We start from the raw sequence: 24744 nt of genomic DNA, 5'->3' as shown, positions 1-24744 counted from the left end.
AGGTCATGGTTTCTTTGATACGCGTATGGGTCCTGTGCATCCAGTAGTACGGGCCCATACTACCTTCCTAACCTACCCATATTTGTATCAAGTATTACCACAACACCCTAGTGAAAAACATACATAACAAGCGCTCAACCCTCACTCCTAGAGGAACACCAGAAATCTCCCACAGAGGAACCCTAGGCTAGCAGGCATCATAAATCAGGCAACATTATCATGAAATCCTGAAGATCCCTAGCCTAATACTAGCATGCTGTTCTATCAAAGCTCAAAAACAATTATCATGTATGGTATTTTGGGGTTACTTACTGGCTTCGGCTGATCGTACCTCCGCGTCCTCCTTTACTCATTTTGAAAACCATTTTAAATTCTCTTTTGAAAAACTCTCCTTGATTTGAGACTGGATTCACACGAATGTTCCTCCAATTCACTCAAACCAAGGCTCTGATGCCAACTTGTAACGCTCTAAAAATTTCAACCAATTTAAACTTTTCAAAAACAACTCGGGTTCATAAAGTTATTACAAAAAGGTTTTCAATACAATCGTTATCAGAGTCTTCCCAGAACCACAACATAAAACATAAACATGAGGAGCAGTACGATCACGCCTTTGCCTTGCCACGGTCTCCTGAAGAACCTGAAAAGCATTAAACCACAACTGTAAGCCCGAAAGCTTAGTGAGATACCCCCAAAATACCAACCACATATACCATACACGCACATCATGCCATATCATAACAGAACACATAACAACCATGCACTTCGGGTCTACTGTGTGACTGGTCCGCCGCACCGGCCTTCAGTCCACCTGGTCCACCCTCCGAGTCTAGCCATACATATCGATTCTGCAGCGTGATTGGTCCGCCCGCACCGGGCCTTCAATCCACCTGGTCCACTCTCTGAGTCTACAGTATGACTGGTCCGCCCGCACCGAGCCTTCAGTCGGTCTGGTCCACTCTCCGAGCCTCGACACGTTTGGTCCGCCCTCTTAGGGCCTACAGCCTATCCGGACCGCTCGCTGGGCCTTCGGGATAACCGGTTCGCCTTCGGTATGTTAGCCTACAGCACAAAGCTGGACCCACATCAACCCAAATCCTAGTCCAACAACCATGTGCACATAAACATTCAATCATATAACATTTCACATTCAATCAAACCAATCTAGCAGATCACATAACATATCATCATCCTAACCAGGATACCGACCTAACCAGTCACTAGCATAGCATCATCCTATATACCAGGATACCGACCTTAACCGGATCACAATCCGATAAAGGGCCGACCTTGGTGCCTTAGACCCTGCTGATATAGTGAGGATAACTCACCTCGCAATTGCCGACTGAAAAGATAAGACCAAGATGCTCTGACCACTGACACGATCTTCACCACTAGTCGACACCAACATTGAACTCAAACAAAAGTCAATAATTACCAAAATGTCCCTGGAAGTCAACTGGTCAACCCTTGGTCAAAGTCAAAGTCAACCTCCTGATTGACTCTACTCGCCGAGTCAACCCGATGACTCGCCGAGTCCCCATGCTCAGAACTTCCCCAATCCGCGACTCAACTCGCCGAGTCACCCCAAGACTCGCCGAGTCTCCCAACTCTGAGTCCCCTCACACTCAACTCACCGAGTCCTCCCTTGACTCGTCGATTCATGGCTCAACCAGAAGAAGGTTAGGACCTCACGACCAGACTTGCCGAGTCCAAGGCTATCTTCAACCTACTCGCCGAGTTGTTCTTCCAACTTGCCGAGTTCTTGCCCATCTTTAAGCAACTCGCCGAGTACACCTTTGTGACTCGCCGAGTGCCTCTAGATCTTAACCCATACAGAAGCCTTCCAGGCCATGTAGTTGATCCAAACCATAGATCTACCCTACTACAACCCATCCATCACATAAAGTGGAAAACTTTACGTGAATCCAAAGAGATCTAAGCATTATACACTCTAGGGCTAGTTTTTGGGACAAGATGGCTTCACCAAACACTCAAGAACAGGGACTTTAATGCACTCTAGACCTTCTCCATCCCATATCTGAGGTAGCAACCTCAAATCCAACCTCCAAACTCAAAATACCACAAGCTAATCTTTCCAAATACTCCAAATGAAGAATCTAGATGAATAACAGCCCAAGCAACGAAATAATACCTCAAAAGGAAGCTCCAACAGAAGAGAAATCCGAATCTTAGCAAAGCCCCTTGCTCCAATCCTCTTAACTCTCCAAGATCTCCTCCAAAATCTCTTCTCCAAGGTTCAAATGCTCTCAAATCCCTCACAAACGCGCCTTAGGGTTTTCTGGACTTCAAGAGAGGGTAAAGAGGCTGGGGAGAGGGTTTAATGTCCTTTATATAGAGCTCAACCTCCGAAATTAGGGTTTTCTCCACTCAGCACCCACTCGCCGAGTCCAGCCTCCGACTCGCCGAGTTGGCCACTTAACACGCGACTAGAGTCGCAACCCTACTCGCCGAGTCCACCAATGGACTCGCCGAGTTGCCCTTCCACATTTACAATTTGATCCCTAAACTTGCACTCCTGAACTCGGGATGTTACACAGAGACAAAAACAAATTTTCTTTTAGCTTTGGACACTTCACAAATGCATCAAATATAACAAAAAATACCCTAAGCTCTGATACCACTGATGTGTTTTGAGCATTCCAACATTCCTATGGTGCACATGCAACCCTAATTGCTTCGGATCTAGGTTTTTCTCAAATTATACATGCATAATAATTTTCCAAAGCAAAAGCCTAATACAGCATGCATATTTTCTAAATCAATAACTAAACAAAAGTTAGAAGAATACCTCTTCTTTGTTGATTGGTTGATCTTGACCTTCAAGAGCTTAGTGCCTCAACTGTTGCACCTCTAATGGAGTCACAAACACCACAAGCAATGGATGAACAAGAGAGAGAGGATGAAAGCTTATAGAAATCGGCTAGGATTCTCTTAGAAGCATAGGGGGGCCTAATTTTGTAAGCCATGGAGTCTATTTATACTTGTGCCTCCTAGGGTTTTAGGTGGAAACCCTAATTTGACTGCTTAAGTCTTAAGCAGCCCATGGACACCTTCTAGAATATTCCTTGGACGAATTCTCTATGGGCTTTCCATATATTTCGTCCAACCTTATTCCAAGGAGATCCATCAGCCTAATTGCAACTATCATTGATTTGTAATATCATCCCCCGTTCTTTTAATCAATCTCTTTTGATCACTAAATTAATTCCAAATTAATTTCTGATCAATACTAATTAAATAATATTATTTCTCAATTAATATATTATTCTTATAATATACTAATAAATCATCTATTAACCTCTTTCTCATAATTCATCCTGTCAAGTTGCTATAGTGAAGGCAACCCTAAAGGACCATGCTACTATCGGGTCAAGTACATACCAATTATAGTTCTAGTCTTAGATACCTAATCCAATAGAATATTCATTCAAAGGAACAAGAAGTGAAGATTATTCATCAACACACAACCTTTGAACCCCAGAAGCAAGGTGAAGTTGTATTTAAAGTTATGTGACAAATTGCATTGAACCCTCCTCAATCAATTTGCTGCTATCTATGAACCTCCTGAAGTGATCTAGAAGAATCGGTCTCTCTGTAATTATCTATGAAGTATTTCAATGTTGAAAGTGTTGATTTTCAAGAACCTATACAAGAAGCCTCTATACCCAATGTGCGTTCAAAGTCAAATTTTAAAGGGAGTCCAACTATTCAAGATGAAGTCATTCAAGTAGAAATTCATATGTTCATCTTGAAGTCGTGAAGAAATTGAATATAAAAGATGAGAGTAAGGAACAAAGAGAAGATTGAAAAGAAAAAGAAATATATAAACCAAAGGGGAGATTGTTGGGACATGATTTGTGGTTTATACTTTACTTTACATAGCTTTTAGAGTTCTCGGTCTAGGACCGAAAACATGATGAATTCGGTGATGTTTGGACCGAAATCATTAAGTGATTTCGGTTGCTTTGGGTTGGGCCTTTGTAATTAGGTCTAGGTATATCTATATTGTATTGTTTCAGCTTTCTTTAAGGTTGGTCATTCTAGTTACTAATTTCGAGATTTGATAGAGACAGAGAGAACCGATAGACATATAAATTCTTATGTACTAGAGTATTGATTAATATAGTGTGCATTGAAGATTCATCATTGTGTTCTTATTTCATATTTACGATTTGTGGCATTCACTTGGTTGGGATTCCACACCAATCTAGTGATTTGGATTGATACATAGATCGTGGTTTTATAAGTTTGGGTGTGATTCCATTAGAGGCACGACACTTGTGGTGCTTGCTTCCAAGAGAAACTACAAAGAGGAATTCTAGTTGTTTGCTATAACAACTAAAAGGTATGTGATCCTAAAACCATCAAATGTTAATTTCGAAAATTGCCTAGGGTTCGCTGGTTTCTTTTTGATGTTCTTAGTTATAGGTTCAATAAAGAAGACATAAATCCTATTTAGGTTTCTTGCAAACTTATGGGTTTTATTTTTGTTTGTTTACCTAAATCCTATCAGTGGTATTAAAGCATTTGGTTTGTTTTTTGTTGAATAGCTCTAATAGAAGAATAGATCAAATCAGGGTTTATTGAAATTAAACCCTAAACGGCCAAATTTTCGACAAGGGCTAGGGTTTTGGAAACCCTAGCCTCCACCCCTTGGATTTCAAATTTAAGGGCTAGGGTTTGGAAGCCCTAGCTTTCCTCCCCAAGTAATGTTGAAAATGGTAGGCTTATAGGGTTTCCATATTTGATAATTGTTAGCTTAATTTGATTAATAAGGATAATTATAAAATTGTAATCCTTTACCCTAATTTTCAAATTTTAGAGGGTAAGGATTAGTATTAAATTATTTGATTACTTTAATTAGATAATCCTTAATTGATTTAATTTATTTAATTGCTAATAATTGAAATCATTATTAATTTATTTTAAATTTAATTAATTGAATATTAATTTCGAAATTTAATATATGAACCCTAGTATTTTGAAAAGTTTAAAATACATCTTATACTATATGTAGAGTTAAAAGCTTAATTATTACTATATGTATAAGACTAGGTTAGTCAAATCGCTAGTACGCCTCATTCACGAAGCCATACTATAAGCGGAGTTTAAGGAAGCAGCCTATAAAATGACCGTCATTGGGATTTGATAGGACACTAATTCTCATTAAAAGTTTAATGCTATTAAAAGTACTAGAACCTTTTAAATCCCAAATCTAGTTACTTTAGGAACGATGTGAAAAGTATGATAATCCATGAAAATGCACATCATGCTTTATATGTCGTTAGTGGAGCGTGTGTGGTTAACCGGTACATCAATGTCAGATGATAAATGAAATCAAGGTTGCCAAGCGGGTTTGCATGGTCATTCACATATCGTTTGTGATCCTCGACATCCGGGTCACAAAAGTGAGAGCATAATCCAAGATTAAACATGATATTGAAAAGAATCAATGAATATAAAAAGATCTAGGAGTTTTATAAGATTGAAATTGGTAAAAGCCTTACCTACCTAAAATAGATTCAAATTTGATTACGACATCCCTCTTCAAAGTTCGAATCGAAAATATGGATCCTAGCCTTAATTTAAATTTATGGGTTAATAATTAAGGATTAAAATCAACAAACTTGAATTATATTATTTTAAAATATCTTATGAAGATAGAAATGGTCTTCCTCATTATTAAGGAAATAGTTTTTGTCAATCTTTTAGATAATTTCAAGTCAAGGTAAAATTGTTTTCCCTTCCTTAGGAAATGATGGAAATAGACATCATCTTTCTTCCACCACCTCCTCATGTGACTCTCCCAATGTCACATTTTTCTCAAGTTGAAAGATACGAGATTACTCAATCCCTATTGGCACAAAAATATCAAGATGGAAACTTTATGTGTACACATGTTCCGAAAATAAATCGTACATTGACAAGTTGGATAGATTGGGTGTTGTTTTTCCAAGGGAAAAATCCATTGATATGTTTTTCCTTTTGCTTCCTAAGTCATATGGTTAGTTTGTTAAAAAGCTTTCATGAGGAATCTCGATGTGATCCTAATTGATTTGACCCAAATATTGATTGATGCTAAAGCAGAAATGCTTAAGAGAACATCTAAAGTAGAAATGATTATTAGGTCAATTTTCAAGGTTTCCATGGACATTTACAATGGTAAAAATGGTGACCTAAAAAAGATTTCTCTTCCTAATGGAAAAGGGTTGTCCAAGATCAAACTGTTTGATCATATGGTAAAGAGAAATGGCTAGTTCTGGGATCGTTCCATGTTTGGACCCCAAAGAGTCCATTTGTTTTACTACCAATTGAAAGGTCATTGGAAACAAAGTTGCCAAAAATACCTGAAAGATCGTAAAAATAGTAAATTCAAGTCGTGTGACTCTACTTCAGGTACGTCCATTATCTGAATCCATTGTTTTATAGTTCCCTATTCATAGACTCTTAATACCTGATGTGATGATCACATTTTGATAATATTAAAGGATCTAAGAGAAAGAAGGAAGCTTAAGCAAAGTGAGCTAAATCTGATCATGAGAGATGGACTTGGGTCACATAGTTCGATGATCAAAATTTAGAGCTACTATTTAGGAGTTAGGATAATTTAATAGATTGCTATTACACTTAGTAAATATCTATAAACATAGTTTTTCATTTTATGCACTGTAAGGAAAAATTCCATTTTTTTCATTTACTTTCAATAAAGTGAAATTTTGGTTTGTCTGATTTCCTTATTTATATATTTCCTTGCAATAGCATTTATGAAAGTGTTGGCTACATTTCTAATATTAGCAATATTAATTGTATATTTGATTCTTATGATATTGCTTGTGGTATTGTCATAATTAACCAAGTGAAAAGAAATCTCATCACCAATAGGACAGATACCTACTATTGTACAAGTCGCATTGTATAGTATATGAAAATCTTGGAAAATTATGAGTAATTCATTGATCACATGTTTATGTGAGTCAAGTAAAGGACTGAAAGATCTAGTTCATATTGATATGGACTATTTAGATCCACCACAAAGGACGATAACTCTATTCATCATGATTTACAAATGTTTCAGCAAATATGGTTGTGCTTATAAGATTAAGCATAATTCTGATACTTTGAAAAGATTCAAAGAGTAGCAGAACAAACAAGAAGAATATATTAGGTATAAAGATAAAAGATTATCTAATCTAAGAAGAAAGAAGAATACTTTAGTATCATGTTTTATGATCATCCTAATGATTGTGGAACTATATCACAATTGATCCTTGAAGAACATCTTAGTGCAATTGTATGACTAAGAAGAGGAATCAGATATTGTTGAAATTGTTCAATCAAGAGATACGTCATACTTCATTTCCGATCAAATTTTAGAGCCACGCTCTAGTTACTACAAATTGTATCTTGAAATTCATTTCGAAAAATAAGAAGATTGAAAACACATCGAAATATGTGGAGTAAAAATGTTTTCAGAGCATATATAGAATTGGAGTTGTGATGTTTTTCGGTTTTCGGGAAACAAAGTATAAACTGCAACTTATTCTGTGAAGTGTTTTCTTGTCGGAAATCGAGATGAACTTTTAAATGTTTGTTTGAACTTGTCAAGGAGTGTTCCTTGAGATAAAAACACATATGTCTAGAAATCAGTGGGAGTCGTATTGATCTTGAGATTTTCAAGAGTCAACCGACAATAAACCTTTTAGTTATCACTAGCATGCGACCTGAGGTTGATAATCTATCATGTTTGGTTGACACATTCTTGTTTCTATGCACTTCTAGTTGAGTTAGCAATGATTGTGAGTTCCATTTATTCATTTAACTGCAAAAGCAAAAGCACATTGGTTAGTGAAGGTACATTGATCAATATGGCTAAGTTGCTAACAACATGGAAGCATTGGTAGGCCCTTGAGCTGCCATAGGGCAAGAAATTTAGAATTACAAAGTTCAGTTTATGAGGAAAGCTAAATTTGAATTTGGTTTGTCCTAAACCTTGTCTTATGATTGTAGGTTTGAAATGATAGATTCACATGGATAGGAACGTATGCACCATAGAATCTAGGTAGAAAAGTTTTCACTCTAATTCATGAGAATGATTATGAGGAATCACTTTTGCTAGTAGATTTTAAAGGATCTGATAAAGATCAGTACGGAAATTGCTTGTGTTAATTGCATTCTCAAATTGTCGATATGATTACGACACCTCTCTTCATATTTCGAATTATGATAAATGACAAGGAAGTGTTTGAACTTTCAAAGACTTAAATTACAAGTTATGAAAGGGTTTAAACACATACTTATACTATCAAATGAAGGTGTATAAGCTTAAGAAGTCTAGTTGGAGACTTATTGAAGCATTGCGTAACATAAATCTGCACTTTAATAAGAAAGTCAAGAATATTGATTTCTAAAAGTCTAGTAGATTTTTGGGTATATGCCAGAGCTAGTGTGACATAACTATTATGCTAGTATTGCCTGTTGACAATACTATTCGCAGGGAACAAAAAAATTCAATTTGCAAACTACAAAGTTTGGGAATTGTTTCGCTATAGTAGGTTTAAGGGAGAGGGTACTCATACTTCGTTTCGAATCAAAAGGATTAGATTGTATAGTTTAATAGAACTTAGTCATAGATATACGTGAATATCATGTTGAAATGGTTCAACATAGGAAATTCCATATATGAAAATATAATAGCAAGAGATTTAACAGATATCAGATATTATGAATCCAGTCCCATATGCTTTGGATATAGGATCGATTACATATGCTATAATATTCACTTGTTCTGATTTTTCCAAATACCTTGAGCATTGCGAGGAAAAAGAATTGTAATTTTTTGTGTGACTAGAGTTGTTAAAAAAATAAAAAATAAAAAATAAAAAACTATGAAGAACATTCTGAGCTTTACTAAAGATTGGTTGTTTATGGACAGTTTGAAGTTTGGTACTAATTTACACGGACCATGGTGATATGATTCTGGATTGAGATGATTCTTAATAAGAGTTGATAGTCATATGGAAATATGAAAATGTTTCCATAATGTGAGATACTTGAAAAAGTCTACATGTAAGTTGGAAACCTTAATGCAAGAAAAGTGTTCAAGGAGTGTCCCTTGAATTTAAACCTTCATTATCATGGAATTGTTTCTAGTAACAAAGTTCTGATGAAACATTCTGTAATATCGTTGGCTTAGTTTTTGTGACTTTGAAACCTCGACGACACAAAAGGTCAATGCATGTAAGGATGGAATTCCAATACATTTTAGACAGTGACAAGAATTTGAAATTGTGAAATGAGCATCATTGGAATAATGTTCAGTCGATCTGTTCATGGTAGGAAGGACCATAGAGAGACATAGTATGCATGTTTAGAACATAACATAACTGATGTTATTTAAATCAAGTGGTTAGTTGATTTCATGAAACATTATACAATGAGTAAAGTGGTAACTATTAATGATAGAGATTTATTTATTTTCAATTAGTTTGATACCATAGTTAATTAGCTTATTATTGTATTTCACTTTGCATGTTTTACTTCCTAAATAATTTGATTATTAGAATTCCACAGTCGCTCATACTTTTGGAAGTAAGTAGTGAATTAAGACTATCATGAATTAGATTGTAGATTGTCTAAGGGGGTTAGACATAGCAATAAAATTACTATAATGTTTATGAGTACTTTGAAATGGAAATTTAAGTATTGGATAAACTCACGCTCAGAGAATTACTTCATGCAATTTATCATGAGTAATTTTGAGACGATAATATCTTATAATCCTAAAACGGAGATATATGAGTTGTAATTTACTGTCGGTTGTACATCGGTAATGCATAAACGCATCAGTAACTTGATATTATAAAACGTATTGTCATGCATGATTTGATGAGAAAAATATGTAAGCATATGAGTCAAAGTATATTCGTTCCTTTTACCCTAATGGGAAAAGCGATATATTTGGGCCCCTCGGTGATTTGGTGTTGAATTATAGCGTTGGGCCCAGCCATGACTAAATTGATGTGTTCAATTAGAAGTGCTATATCATCACAAATCAGAAATCGGGAAACAAAGTCTTAGACAATGAGATTGACTTTATTCCATGTCTCATGTCTAAATGATATCTTACAGAATGGAGGATTATATGATCACTTATCTTAGGACACGTAACTGACTGGGTCAGAGTTCATAATCACTTATCTTAAGACACGTAACTGACTGGGTCAGAGTTCGAAAACGACTTTTGGAAGCTAGAATTTACTAATCGATTAAGAAGTTATACTGGAAATTATAGTTATAGACTTATCTAAGTGGGAGACTTTTGGATTAGTTGTCTAATCCCACAACTAAATGTGGTATATACTTGAATTGATAGTAGCATAGTCCTTTGGGTTGCCCTAAAACCTAGCAATTAGAAATGATGACTTTAGAGAGAAAGAGAGAGAGAAAGAGAGAGAGAGAGAGAGAGAGAGATTAATTTATCATGTGAATAATAAATTAAATAAATTGTTTATCAATGTGTTTTGAAAATAATATATTAACTAGAAATCATATTATTTATTTAGTAATTATCTAGAATTAATTTTGGGATTAGTTGAATTAATTAAAAGTATAGGGACTGTTTTGTTTTTTATTAATAATTAAGAAAGAAAGGCTCTAGAACCCCTTGGAGGAGGTGGACGAAAATCTCTAGGGAATTCCTAGGAGATTTCGACCAAAGCTCTTTGGACAAGAGGTTATGGGTTGCATGGTCACCAAGCAAAGGATCTAGGGGATTTCCCTTTAACCCTAGCTTTGGCACCAAGTTTCCTCAATTATATGAGGAATCCCATACCCGTTTATTTTGTCCACGCCTTCCATCCACAAGAATTGGTCGAAATTCTATCTTCTCTCCTAATTAATTCTCTTGCTAGTTTGGGTGTAATTCTATTAGAGGCACGCCACTTGTGGTGCTTACTTCCAAGAGATACTACAAAGAGGAATTCTAGTTGTTTTCTATAACAACTAAAAGGTATGTGATCCTAAAACCATCAAATGTTAATTTCGAAAATTGCCTAGGGTTTGCAGGTTTCTTTTTGATGCTCTTAGTTATAGGTTCAATAAAGAAAACATAGATCTTATTTAGGTTGCATGCAAACTTAAGGGTTTTATTTTTGTTTGTTTACCTAAATCCTATCAAACTATTGTATCAAAAACACAAAATCATATGTGCATAGATACATATAATCATATGTGATTAAATACATATACTCACATTTGATTAAATACACGAGAACAACTATTCATCAAAAAATGAGAAAATGAACATTGACCACAAAATCATATGTGATTAAATACATACAATCACATGTGATTATATGCAAGGTTGTATAACTCGGTACTCGGTACCTATTCGGCTGACTGCCGAGTAGCGAGTACTCGGGAGTACTCGGATTTGGTAATTCATGTAAAAATATTTTCAGGGAATTTATATATGTCAAAATTATAAGTTAAAATCATAAGTTGATTGAAATATATAACAAAATTAGATACATGTGAACACACAAAAACTGAAAAACACATAATGGTCTCACTTTGTTAATAATTATTGAAAATTTAAGATATATATGTAGTAATAATCACATGTGTGTGTTTTAAATAATAAATCATTAAGTGTATTATACATATTAATCACCGAGTTAGCGAGTTTTACAATACTGATCACTTCAGTAAGGGGTCGATCGTGGAGTACTCAGATTCTATAAATGTCCTCGGTAAGGGGTCGAGTAGGAAGTACTCGGCCAAGTAATCGGCCAACTAGGCGAGTTTTACAACACTGATTATATGAATACAATATGATTTATGTAGACAAACTTCATTTTTTTGTCTTTGATTCAATAGTTGTTCTCGTGTATTTAATCATATATGATTATATGTATCTAATCACACATGATTTATATGTACAAGATTCGTTTTTACCTTTTCAATTCAATAATTGTTCTCATGTATTTAGTCACATGTGATTAAATGTATTTAATCACATATGATTTATGGGAACAAGATTCATTTTTGCGTTCTCAATTCAATAGTTGTTCATTGTCCATATTATTCATGTATAATTATATACATATAATCATAATAATTATTATAAATAATCACTTATGATTAAATACACGAGATTAACTACTTAATCGAAAACACAAAAATAAATATTTTCCACATAAATAATATGTGATTAAATACATTTAATCACATGTGATTATATATATATATATATATATATATATATATATATATATATATATATATATATATATATATATCACATATGATTTGTATGGACTAAAATGAATTTTTTCCATATAAATCATATATATATATATATATATATATATATATATATATATATATATATATATATATCACATATGATTTGTATGGACTAAAATGAATTTTTTCCATATAAATCATATGTGATTAGATACATATAATCACATGTGATTATATACACGGAAACAACTATAGAATCAAAAACGTGAAAAAAAAAAACTTTCCCATACAAATCGTATGGGACTAACTACATATAATCACATGTGGTTACATACACAAGATCAACTATAGAATCATATGTGATATATATACATATATATATATATATATATATATATATATATATATATATATATATAGGTTTACGCTCTATGGAAAAACAAAAACCCTAAAAATCATAAAAATGCATAAAAAATACTTAGAGATTACAAAACTTTTTTTTTTGAATTTTTTTTATGAAAAAATCGCATGTTTTTAAATAAATTTGCTGATTTTTTTTTTGAATTTTTTTTATTTTAAAACTTTTTTTAAAAAAATAAAATTGATTTTTTATTTTTTTTCAGTGAATTTATTAAAAAACATGCGATTTTTTATTAAAAAAAAGTTTTGTAATCTCTAAGTACTTTTTTATGCATTTTTATGATTTTTAAGGTTTTTTAGGGTTTTTTTTGATTTCCAAATAACCCTTCCCTATATATATATATATATATATATATATATATATATATATATATATATATATATATATATATATATATATATATATATATATATATATAGTCACATATAATTTATGTAGACAAGATTCATTTTCATGTTATTGACTAAATAGTTGTTCTTTAACATCTTTAATCTAATGTGTTAAATACATTTAATCACACGTAATTATATGCATATAAACACATATAATTTATATAGAAAAAATCCAATTGTGTCTATATAAATCTCATGTGATTAGATATATATAATCACATGTGATTATAAAACACGAGAAAAAGTATTAAATTAAGAACACGAAAAAAAAATGTTTTCCATATAAATCATATATTATTAAATACATATAATTAGTAGTGATTAAATATATGAGACGAACTATTGAACTGAAAACGGGAAAATGAATATTATTCACATAAATTATATGTGATTATATTTATCCAATAACATATCATTATTTGGGCAAGAATTTTTTTTTTTTTTTTGCTCTTTCAATTCAATAAATTTTCTTGTGTATTTAATCACATGTGATTATATGTATCTAATCATATATGATTTATATAGATACAATCTAGTAGCGGGTGGTGGTTGGTGGTGGGGGTGATGGTAATGATGGTAGCAGGTGGTGGTCATTGGTGGTGGATGGGTGGTGGAGGTAGAGGATGGTAACGGTGGTGGTGACGTGTAATGGTGGTGGGTGATGGGTGATGGTGGTCATGGGTGATAATTGGTTTATGTTGATTGGGGTGGTGGTAGGTAGTTGGTCGGTCGGTAGAGGTGGTGTTGTTAGGTTAGTGATGACGAGTGGTGGTTGATGTGTGTAACACCGACTCGTTTTATTCCTACTCTAAAAATATAAATTAAACACACAAAGGAAGTGAACCTGTCTTTTAGTGGTATGGTTGAATAAGTAGGGTGTCGAACTCAAGGAACAGAAATTAACCTAATAACTAATTTTAACCAACAAGTAATAAAAGTAAAAGGGTTTTCTCTAGTTTTACAAGACTAGAAACTTGGACACACTAACTAACACGCAATTAACTAATCAACTAAAACCAAGTAAAAATTCACCAAATTTAATAAAAGGTTTTTGCTTAGGTTCAACTCATTCACTCCTATGGTTAATTTTATGGCAAAGCAATAGATTAATTGTTATTGGTTACCGACTAAAGTGATTAGATTCGCATTCGCTATTACCAATCCTTAGAAAATCAATTAGTTTAAGCAGTGATCAAGTGTTTAAGCTAATTAATTCCCTAGTTCAATTATTCAGATTAAATAAGACTTGTAATTGGTTAATCAAATTACTAATTCAATTATCCTCTTTTTGTTGTTTTATCAACAAGCTCACACATTAATTTACCCATTCTCTAATTAATCCTAGTTTCATATTCACTAATCCTAGGCACATAACAACGTGTTCACATAAATCATATGAGGTAAACAATTAAGAGATGTTCATGCAGCCTAATTGCCTTCCTATTAACAGGGAATATTTGTGGTTAATGCATAAGGATCTTTAACAAGCTTAATTTAACAAAATCACCAATAAACAATTAATCAAACCATAAACTTAATCCATAGGAGTAAAATTGTTTTCCCTAAAAAGTAGTAAATTTAGCTCATGATTACAGTAGTCGAAAAGCTAAAAACGAAAGTAATCAACTCAAACATTGTTCAATTCAAAGATAAAGTGGAAAATTAAACCTAAGTTGCCTTGAATCTTCTAAGAATGAGAGATTAGGGTTCTTCTCACATTCTTCAGGTCTCCAAGGGTCTCCTTAGTCTCAAAGTATCTTCCAGAAAAGCTAGAAAAGATAGTGGATTCGGAATTTGACTTCTATTTATAATTAAGATCCTCAAAACAGGGGCAATTCGTCGAGTAGATACCCAACTCGCCGAATTCCTTTGTAAAATCCATGTACGGCAAGGACTCTACGTATTGCTTCGCGAACATTTGTGGAAACTCATCGAGTAGACGCTTGGACTCACCAAGTAGCTTCAGGTTTGTACTTCATTCTTCATTCTCCAGCTTCTAATTACTTTTCCTTCCTCCTTTTTGTTCCCGAGCATGACTTCTGGACTGAAAATACAATTTAAACATCTTTAAGTACATTTTGTCCATAATATGCAAATAATTAGCTAATAACTGATAAAAATCTATACTAAATATATGGCTAAATATGCACATATCAAAATACCCCACACTTGACTTTTGCTTGCCCCCAAGCAAAACTGAATTGTAGCACACTAGAATCACATGAGACAATCCCAATCAAACCCAGCCATTATGCCAAGACCGCAACGAATGCATTTGTATCTAAATTTTTCCTAAACGACACCCTCATCCTAAATACTCACAATCCTCAGAAACACTTGCTCACTTCTTTCGAGCAACGCTCATTTTATGCATCCCTCCGAATCCATCCTTAGAAAACTCCCTTAACCTCAAGGTATTTTTGGTTGAGCAACCCAAGCATACATAATCTAGACAATTACATTTTCGACCACTATGGATCTTTTTTTGGAATTCATCACTTTCTTGATAATTTGAACTTTGATTTCTTTGAATTCTTCAAATTTGCCACCTTTTTTTATTTTCTTTGATTTTTGGGTATCTTCAACTTTTTGAATCTTTGGAATTTTTATCTTTTGATCTTCACTTTATGACTGCTCCAAAATTCTTACAACTTTTCTTGTAATTCTCTTTTTTTTATTACATGTACCTCATTTTTTTTCACTCAAATCCAACATGCTTAAGCAAGGACGCTCAACTTCAACCTTTATTGGTTAAAATAAAAATTTCCTGGATACATTTCTGGTACACGATGCTAAACTTATTGCAATCCTAAAAGTAAGCGGGTCGTGTTTTTCTCCCATGATTTCACTAGAATAGAGAGTCCATAAATGCACTAGAACGTATATAGGCTCAACTAAACATTTGGGTCTTCATGCAATCATCAAACATAACACTAACATGGAATCCTGATTGCTTTTACCAAAATGTTCTAAATTAAGATCCTAGCAATATTACTGCAATTTTTTTTTAAAATTAAGCCTAATTTAGGATTCTAAATTTACTAATATAACCAACCCTTACTAATATAACCAACCCCCTACCCCACACTTAATTCATGCAATGTCCCCATTGCATGTTATGCATGAAAAGAAAAATGCAAAAATAAAGAGGGAATTGGAACAAACTCCCCTGGGATAGCAGTGGCGAGGCTGATCATCTTCAATGTAGGTCCATCTTCAAATGAATTTAGACATGGGAACACTTATCCATGCCTTGGGTGTCATGTCTCGTGTGGTAAAACATCTAAATAACTCCAATTATTAAGGAAAAAGCTCTCAGAAATCTCCAGGAATTAATCTTAATGATAATATGAGTAAAAACTGCAGCAAATGTGTCCAAAATCCGAATCATGAGAGTAGGATCTTGAGTGACTCGTCGAGTAGAACGGAAAATCGGCGAGTAAATTGACTCCAATCAGAAAATCATGATATTGCAGATGGACTCGTCGAGTCCAATATGTGCACTCGGCGAGTAGAGCGCTGAGTGGAAAAAATAATGTTTAGCTTCTGATCCTTTGCTAATCTGCTGGAATATGAAAATTCAACGACTCTTATTTGATTTCTTCAGTAAATAAAACATTTTGTCACCCTTATTTCTAACGGACTCAATCTTAAACTTGAAATTGCATACTCTCATCTAGACCCGGCCCTCACTCTAACCTTGACCAATGAGACTCTTATATTGCATCCTAATCTTTAATCATGAAAAGAGACAAGGCAACCACAAGTAAAAGAAAACAAGCACACTCCTAATTAAGTCTTAATAAATACAAGTTCAAAATACCAAACCAACAAAATAAAATAACATCCAAATTAAAAACATAAACTTTCAATCTTCTTCAATATCATCTCCTCCAGCTCCACTCCCACTTGCTTGATTGTTCCTCCTCTGCATACGCTCCTCCCAACTCATCACATACGGGAATCCAGGCCCGGGCCTCGGCGCAATATTCATTTGTTCAAATAGATAAAAAAAATGATTCATTATTGTAGTTAATGCCTCGGCCAATGTCATCCAAATACCTCTTTAATTCCACATTATCCCATTCCGTGTTTTCCTCTCCCACCGGGATGACCGGTGGGTCTTCTCGGGGTCGATCCCTCCTTTGCCTAACTCTCCTTCCCGGTTCCTCGGGAACAATCACCTCTTCCTCATTCGGAATCCCAAATGTATCATCACCAAACTTCTTAATAATCCTCTACCTCCTAAATAATGTAATGTTAAACGGAGGGGGAGAAATCATTGTCAATGCCCTTGCTTCTTGCCTATCCAAAATCCCATAAGACCTTGCCAATCTTGTAACAAACATACCCCCAATAATTTTGGAGGTAATTTTTTCCTTGACTGCTCCTTCCGCAAGGTACTTTGCCATGCAATAAGGCAAGTTGCAAAAGACGTCCGGTGTGATAATACTCCACATATAGAAAATGTAGAGAGTGGGAACTTTGTCATCATCCTTCCTCATGTTGATGGTGCTAGCAAGAAGACGGTGGGTAAGACAATGCATGGGTGAACGGATAAAGCCTTCTTGGGTGGAAGATGGAATATAGACCCGATTGGCGATCGTATTCCACTAAGTAGAGGGAACAACTCCCTCGGGTAAATCCTTATGGCATTGCTCCAAAAACGCCTCGAAATCCTCCAACATGATCAAGTTTTGATCATAAATCCCAATCCTCCATGCAAGCTCCGCTATGCTGCATTGGTGCAGTTCTCCTCCAAGGCAAAAACTTATAATATTCGGGCTATAGTAATCACTACCACCCCTGAATGAGATGGTAGCAAAGAACTCCCAGCATAGCTCTTGGAATACGGGTTCTTGCATCTTGAATAGCCGAACCCACCCATCACAAATGATTGTTGTTCTCCTATTTACATCGGACTTTACCAAGTAAGGGGTTAGTTCCTCCTCCAGCCTTGTCTGATTCATCCAATCCCAATTAATTGCATCGGAACGTATATCTCCTTCTGTTTCAGTGTTTCAAGCTTGCTTTTTGCACGGACTTGTGAAGATTTTGAGGTAATTTGCGTGAAGTTAAGCCATGGAATGTCTCCATATCCACATCCTCTAGAGCTCTGGTCACATCTAGACATAACTCCTTCAAAAAAAAATCAAGAAAACAACAAACCAAACCCATAACATATTAAACATAAGCAAAGCAGGTCCACTGTGAGATGTACTCGTCGAGTTCACGAACTACTCGGCGAGTAGTATGAACTGCAAGTTCATTTTCCAGTCGGTCCAGATTAATCCATCCAAACACTGTAATTTGTACAGGGGTTTGCTATTCAAAGTCTATTAATCATAAATTCACAATAAATTTTGTCCAAAACCTTCTAATTTGTCCTAAAATCAAAACCCTAGATTTGGAGTAAACCTCCAAATCCAATTTTCTGCAAAATACTTACTACAATTTGTCCAAGTTATGATCTTTATTAAGAATAAAGCAGAAAAATGTTACCTTTTTGCTTGTAAGAGGAAGAATTAGCGAAAATTTGAAGAAGTTGCTTAAGAGAACTTTGCTCGGCGAGTGTGGGCTAGGAGGCGGCTAAATGAAAGTGATTAGGGTAAAAGAGAACTCTATTTACAGTTTGTAAAAAAAAAGTTTTATTTTTTTCAGTTAAATTTGTGGTCTCGCCGAGTAGGAGTGCCTACTCACCGAGTAGAAGCGCGAATCTACGACTTTGCGTGAATTTCAGAAAGTACTCGTCGAGCATGAGTGAAAGACTCGATGAGTTGATCAATCAGTTTAGCTAAAATCCAATTTTTAAGCCACCACCCCACACTTGAGCATTGCTTGCCCTCAAGTAATCATTTTAAGCGTAATTTCAGAAGAAGATTAATAAAAATAGATCCTAAAAGTGAAAAAAAAAAGCAAAGGAAAAAAATGCAAACTCTAAACTCGGGTTGCCTCCCAGAAGCGCTTCTTTTTAAGGAGTCATTAGTTGGACTCCTTCTCGCTTACGTTACTGTAATCCCTTCCAGCAGCAACCCTTCTTCAAGTTCTTCATTTCTCGGAATCCCTTCTTCATATCTTTTCACCCTATGACCATTAACCTTGAAAAGAGTTCCATCTCTTGATATTAGCTCAATAGCTCCATGTGGAAAAAATCTCTTCACTATAAATGGACCATCCTATCGTGTCTTTAGCTTGCCCGGAAAAAGTTTGAGCCTTGAACTAAAAAGTAACAACTTTTGTCCTTCATGAAAGTCCTTATTACCCTTGAGTCTTTTGTCATGCCAATTCTTGGTCTTTTCTTTGTAAATCAAGGAACTAGTGTATGCCTCATTCCTTAGTTCTTCAAGGGCATTCATTTGCTTCAATCGGTTGTTCCTAAGTTCAGCCAAATCAAAATTGCACATCTTTAAAGCCCAAAATGCTTTATGCTCAATCTCAACTGGCAAGTGGCAACTCTTCCCATAAAGCAACCTATATGGTGTAATACCAATAGGTGTTTTGAAAGTTGTTCTAAACGCTAAAAGTGCATCATCAAGCTTATCCGACCAATCCTTTCTATTACCTCCAACCAATCTTTCTAATATTCTCTTCAACGCCCTATTTGTAACTTCAGTTTGCCCACTCGTTTGAGGATGATAGGTGTAACGTCCCAAAAATACGAGCCAAAAATTTAATTTTTAAAACATATACTTAGTAAAGCATTTAGAAATAAAAGCGTCACTGATCATAACATTTCATAAAAGATATCACATGTCTGGAAAAAAATTTCATAAACATAATAATGTCAGAGTACAAATCCCCAGGAAGATCTCATAGTGCTGAATACGAGGCATGTATGTGTGATGGGCCGCTACTGCGCCAACTCATTCCCCTTCGAAGAAGAGGTACCTGAAACCAAAACTGAAAACTGTAAGCATGAAGCTTAGTGAGTTCCCCCATAATACCTCATACCATACAAATATACAATGAACAGCTAGGAGATACGGACCTCGCCCACACTCATGAAGATACGGGCCTCACCCACACTCCGCTAGCTGGGAGATACGGGCCTCGCCCACACTCCGCTATCTGGGAGATACGGGCCTCGCCCACACTCCGCTATCTGAGAGATACGGGCCTCGCCCACACTCCACTATCAGAGAGATACGGGCCTCGCCCACACTCAGCTGCTAATCCATAACATACAAGTATCACACAGACAACGAGTATAGACAAATCTATCATACTGGCATATATCATAATCAAACTCGACCATGAGATACGGGCTATGCCCACACTCCGACACTAGCATATCTTCTAATCGGGTCGGCCTTGGTGCCTTAGACCCGTTACTACTGGAAGGAAACTCACCCAGAAGAGTAGCTACCGAAAGTCCGACTACTAGACGTCTGGCTGCTGCACCGGTAATCCTCCAGCTACAAACCCATAAACATATATTAGCCACTCATAAATATCCTTAGGTCAATTGACTGGCCCATCCCTGGTCCAAGGTCAACTCCTTGGTCAAGGTCAACTCCCAGTTGACTGGACTCGCCGAGTCGTGGCACAGACTCGCCGAGTCCTTCTCCTTCTAACCCGGTCCTACTCGCCAAGTCTCTCCTTCCACTCACTGAGTCACTCTTGACTCACTACTCGGGACTATGGAACCGACTCGTGATCCGACTCATCGAGTCCGAGAGCAACTCGCCGAGTTCCACGAGCAGACCTCCTACTCGCTTCCAATCCTCACCAGAACATCCCGTAAGAGGATTTGGGGTTTTGGGACTACGTTACACTGCTAATTCCGCGTGCAGATATGAAGGGTTGGACCTTCAACACTTAAACCCCTCTTACTCAGTGAAAGTTCATATGACTCGCCGAGTTTGAAGAACAACTCGGCGAGCTCCAGGCAATCTTTATAGGACTCGCCGAATTGTTCATCCAACTCGCCGAGTCTAAGACCATCTTCATAGAACTCGCCGAGTTCCACTTTGGGATTCACCGAGTCCCTTCGACCCACTTCCCATACAGACCAAAACTAAGACATGCAACGCTTCTAACCCATAGATCTATGCTCCTAGGGCATGCTTATCACGTAAAGTTGCAAACTTTATGTGCATGCATGGCCCTAAGAGCTCAAGAAGGCAAATCCAAGCTCTTTAAGGAGTCATACACTCAATAGGGACCTCAATAACCCCAACCACAGCGACTTTATACTTCTAGGATGTCCATAAGATCCCAATATGAAGTCCTTTCAGAACTTAAAGCATAAATACATGGAATTTGAGGTTTTAGGGCTTGAAACCACTAATTTGGGACAAAAGGGGATCTAATGAACTAATGATCAAGGTAAGAACTTTTCTACCTTAATGGAAGCTTCTCACAGTGTAGATTCCGGATCTACCTCCCCTCCTTGCACACTTCAACCTCCTCTTCCTTCCTCTAAGCTCCAAACCTTCTCCACAAAGCCAAAATCACTCTCAAGAACAATATGGGGGCTAGGGTTTCTTTCTACAGTTCTATGGAAGTGTTAGGGACTAAGGAGGCCAAGTTAGAGCGTTAAAATAGGGTGCAAACGCTCGGATTAGGGTTTTTGTCCAAACAGGGTCTACTCGCCGAGTCCGCGGACCGACTCGCCGAGTACAAAGTTCAAACTCCACGCCTTATCCCGCTCCTACTCGGCGAGTTGGTCCTTCAACTCGCCGAGTCCAAGGCAAAAATGCATAAAATTAAAATATTAATCACAAGGAGTACGTAACAGGAACCAGGTGCTACAAATCTTCCCCACTTATTTCAGACTTCGTCCTCGAAGTCTGCTACTCTATCCTGAAACAGCTCAGGGTAATGCTCCATCATCTCTTCCACCGGCTCCCAAGTCCACTGTGATCCCTTTCGGTGCTGCCATTGCACCTTCACGATTTCCACCCTCTTGTTCCTTAGATCCTTCGACTTCCTGTCGAGGATCTGTCACACCCCAAAACCAAGAACGGCGGAAACATTCTGGAGCGGAGGACGTCATGTAAGGTAATCACAACACAGTAAATGTAAATAGGCAAACAACATCATCCATTGCATTAAATATATAAATTTAATACATGCGTGTTCTGTACAGTTTTAGACACCAAAAATATAACGTAAATTAAAATAATAAAATGATGAGTCTTGAGTACGCTCCATCATCTCAAAAGCTGGCATCGGTACCTGTCTACTGATGACCTGAGAATACAAGTTATTTTGAAAGAGTTTATCAGCATTAAGCTGGTGAGTTCATAAGTGTTTTAGTGTCAATGTTCATTGTCAAAAATGTTTGAACTTGTCCCAAAGTATAAGTTTGTAAAAATGTAAATAAATGTTTAAAAGTATTTGCAAAAGTTTGAATCTCTCAGAAAATCCTATATTTTCTATAAAAGTAACCTTCTACCAAGGCTTAACAGTTTTGTAAACTCGTCTGTTGTAAAAGTGTGTGATTACCCAAGTATAACTATCTTTTGATAAAATATAGTTTGTACATTAATGCTTAAGTGAGATTATCACCAAAATATGTAATGGGTAAATCATTGTAGTACTGTAGTTTTGTATAATAAGAACTACTGTTGTACTAATTACTACTACCTTAAACCGGATTTATATTAAGGTATAATGTGATAATTGCACCATACTATCGACTGATAACAACGACATAAAGAACGGTCGTAATAACGGAATGACGTTTGGCACCCGCAGACCTGCAGGTCCGGCTGTAGCTAGCAGCAAGGTGTAGGATAGTCAATCCAGTATAGATCTATACGCAAACTCAACGCTCTCACTCCAAGAGAATTCTGGCTACAACTCGGGCCATGACATTTAAGGCATGCTCCGATACAGTGGATCACATTTGCTATCGTGTTCTTGCATGTGTGATGAAATGTTTCTTGTTCTAGTATAGTTGTATATGTTCTCGTAGTATAGTTGTATATATTCTCTTCCTAGTATAGACTCATGAATGAACTGACTCATTGATCTAGCAGTTGTAATAGTATGATTCTGTGTTACCCCGATGGTAACTTGTTAACAGTGTGTTTAGTACGTATGATTATGGAAGTACTTTTATGTCTATATATGTATTTTTGGTATATAATTAATATGGAAACGACCTTCGGATGGTCACCCAAAATCCTATCAGACCACATCCAAATCGAGGAAAAGGAAACAAGGTGGATAGCCTTCCTAAGCCCTTTAAACATTATTTATACGTCTATACATATATGGGCATGCAATTTGTAATTTAAAAACATAAATAAGTGTTTATAAGACATTTGAAACATAAGTATATTTTATTAAAGAAAGATTGACTTGATGTCAATCTATAAAACAATTTGAAGGCGTAGATTTGATTAAAACAGTTTGAGTATAAGGAACATTTGCTTAAATCACAGTTGCAGTGTAAATTCGAAAAGTAAATGGGTTTGGAAAACATTTAGAAGTAAAACAGTTTGATAGATAGTTTGAATAGTGATAAAACCACTGATTTCCCTAGTTATTAATCACATGTGATTAGAGCAATCATATGTGATTGAAACAATAACTATAAGTATTTAACTTGTATTCCCCCCCCCCCTTTGAAAGCATATAAACGCATTTAGAATATTTAACAGGTTGATTAAGGGGTATGAAACTCACTTGATTGATTGAAGAAAGCGAGATGGAAAACCGGGCAGAGTTTCGTCTCAGGAAACGGATTTTTCTCGGGATTCTCGGGAATCTCGGGAGTAAAATCGACCCTCGGGACTTGAGCAAAAAGACCAGAGCTTCGGGTTATAACGGGCACGGAAAACGAGACAAAGTTGTGAGAGAGAGAAGAGAAATGAGCAACATTTTCGGAAAGTCTCGCATCCTATTTATAGGAAGGCTGAACCGCCTCCGAACGCGGGGCGTACGCTCGTACGCAGCGCGTACGCGTACGTCATGCATGACCGAAGCCTCGACTGCCTCGGTTCGGATGGGACGGGTTGCTGGGTACGCGGGTCGGATGGGACGGCGGGTCGGACGGGACAGCGGGTCGGACGGGTCGGAGCTTCGGACGGGTCGGACGGGTTAGAACTCTTCGGATAGTGCGACGTGGACGATCCGAGACCCTCGATCTCAGTACGCGGGGCGTACGAAGGTACGCAGGGCGTACTTCGGTCCAATCCGATGACTCCCCTTCGGATATTACCGGGAATTTATATTTAAATTTATATTTATTATAAATAAACTTCAAAAATTCATATCTCCCTCATACGAACTCCGTTTTTGACGTTCTTTATATCCTCGCGAAGGTGAGACCATGATCTACGACTTTCGTTTAGATTCCGTTGGCTAATTCCGAAATTATTTTTATTATTTATTTATTAAAATGACGTGTTTAAGGAATTTCTTCAAAATTTCATAACTTCCTCATCCGGAGTCAGATTTGGACGTTCTTTTTATGTACGCAAACCTTGATATGATTCCTATTACTTTATTTAATCCGAATAAGATTTTAGGAAGGTTACATTTTGACCTAAATTTGATCGGTTTTACATTACATTGACTCGAAATATCGGGTTGTCACATCATCCCCCCGTTAGAAGGAATTTCGTCCCGAAATTAGAATTTTAAGCAAGCTAGAATTTACAAATAACTAAGCAAAAAGGTGAGGGTATTTCAGTTTCATCTGATCCT

The sequence above is a fragment of the Lactuca sativa genome, chromosome 9 (genome assembly GCF_002870075.4).
Source record: "Lactuca sativa cultivar Salinas chromosome 9, Lsat_Salinas_v11, whole genome shotgun sequence".
Lineage (NCBI taxonomy): Eukaryota > Viridiplantae > Streptophyta > Magnoliopsida > Asterales > Asteraceae > Lactuca > Lactuca sativa.
Note: the sequence above shows the minus strand (reverse complement) of the source record.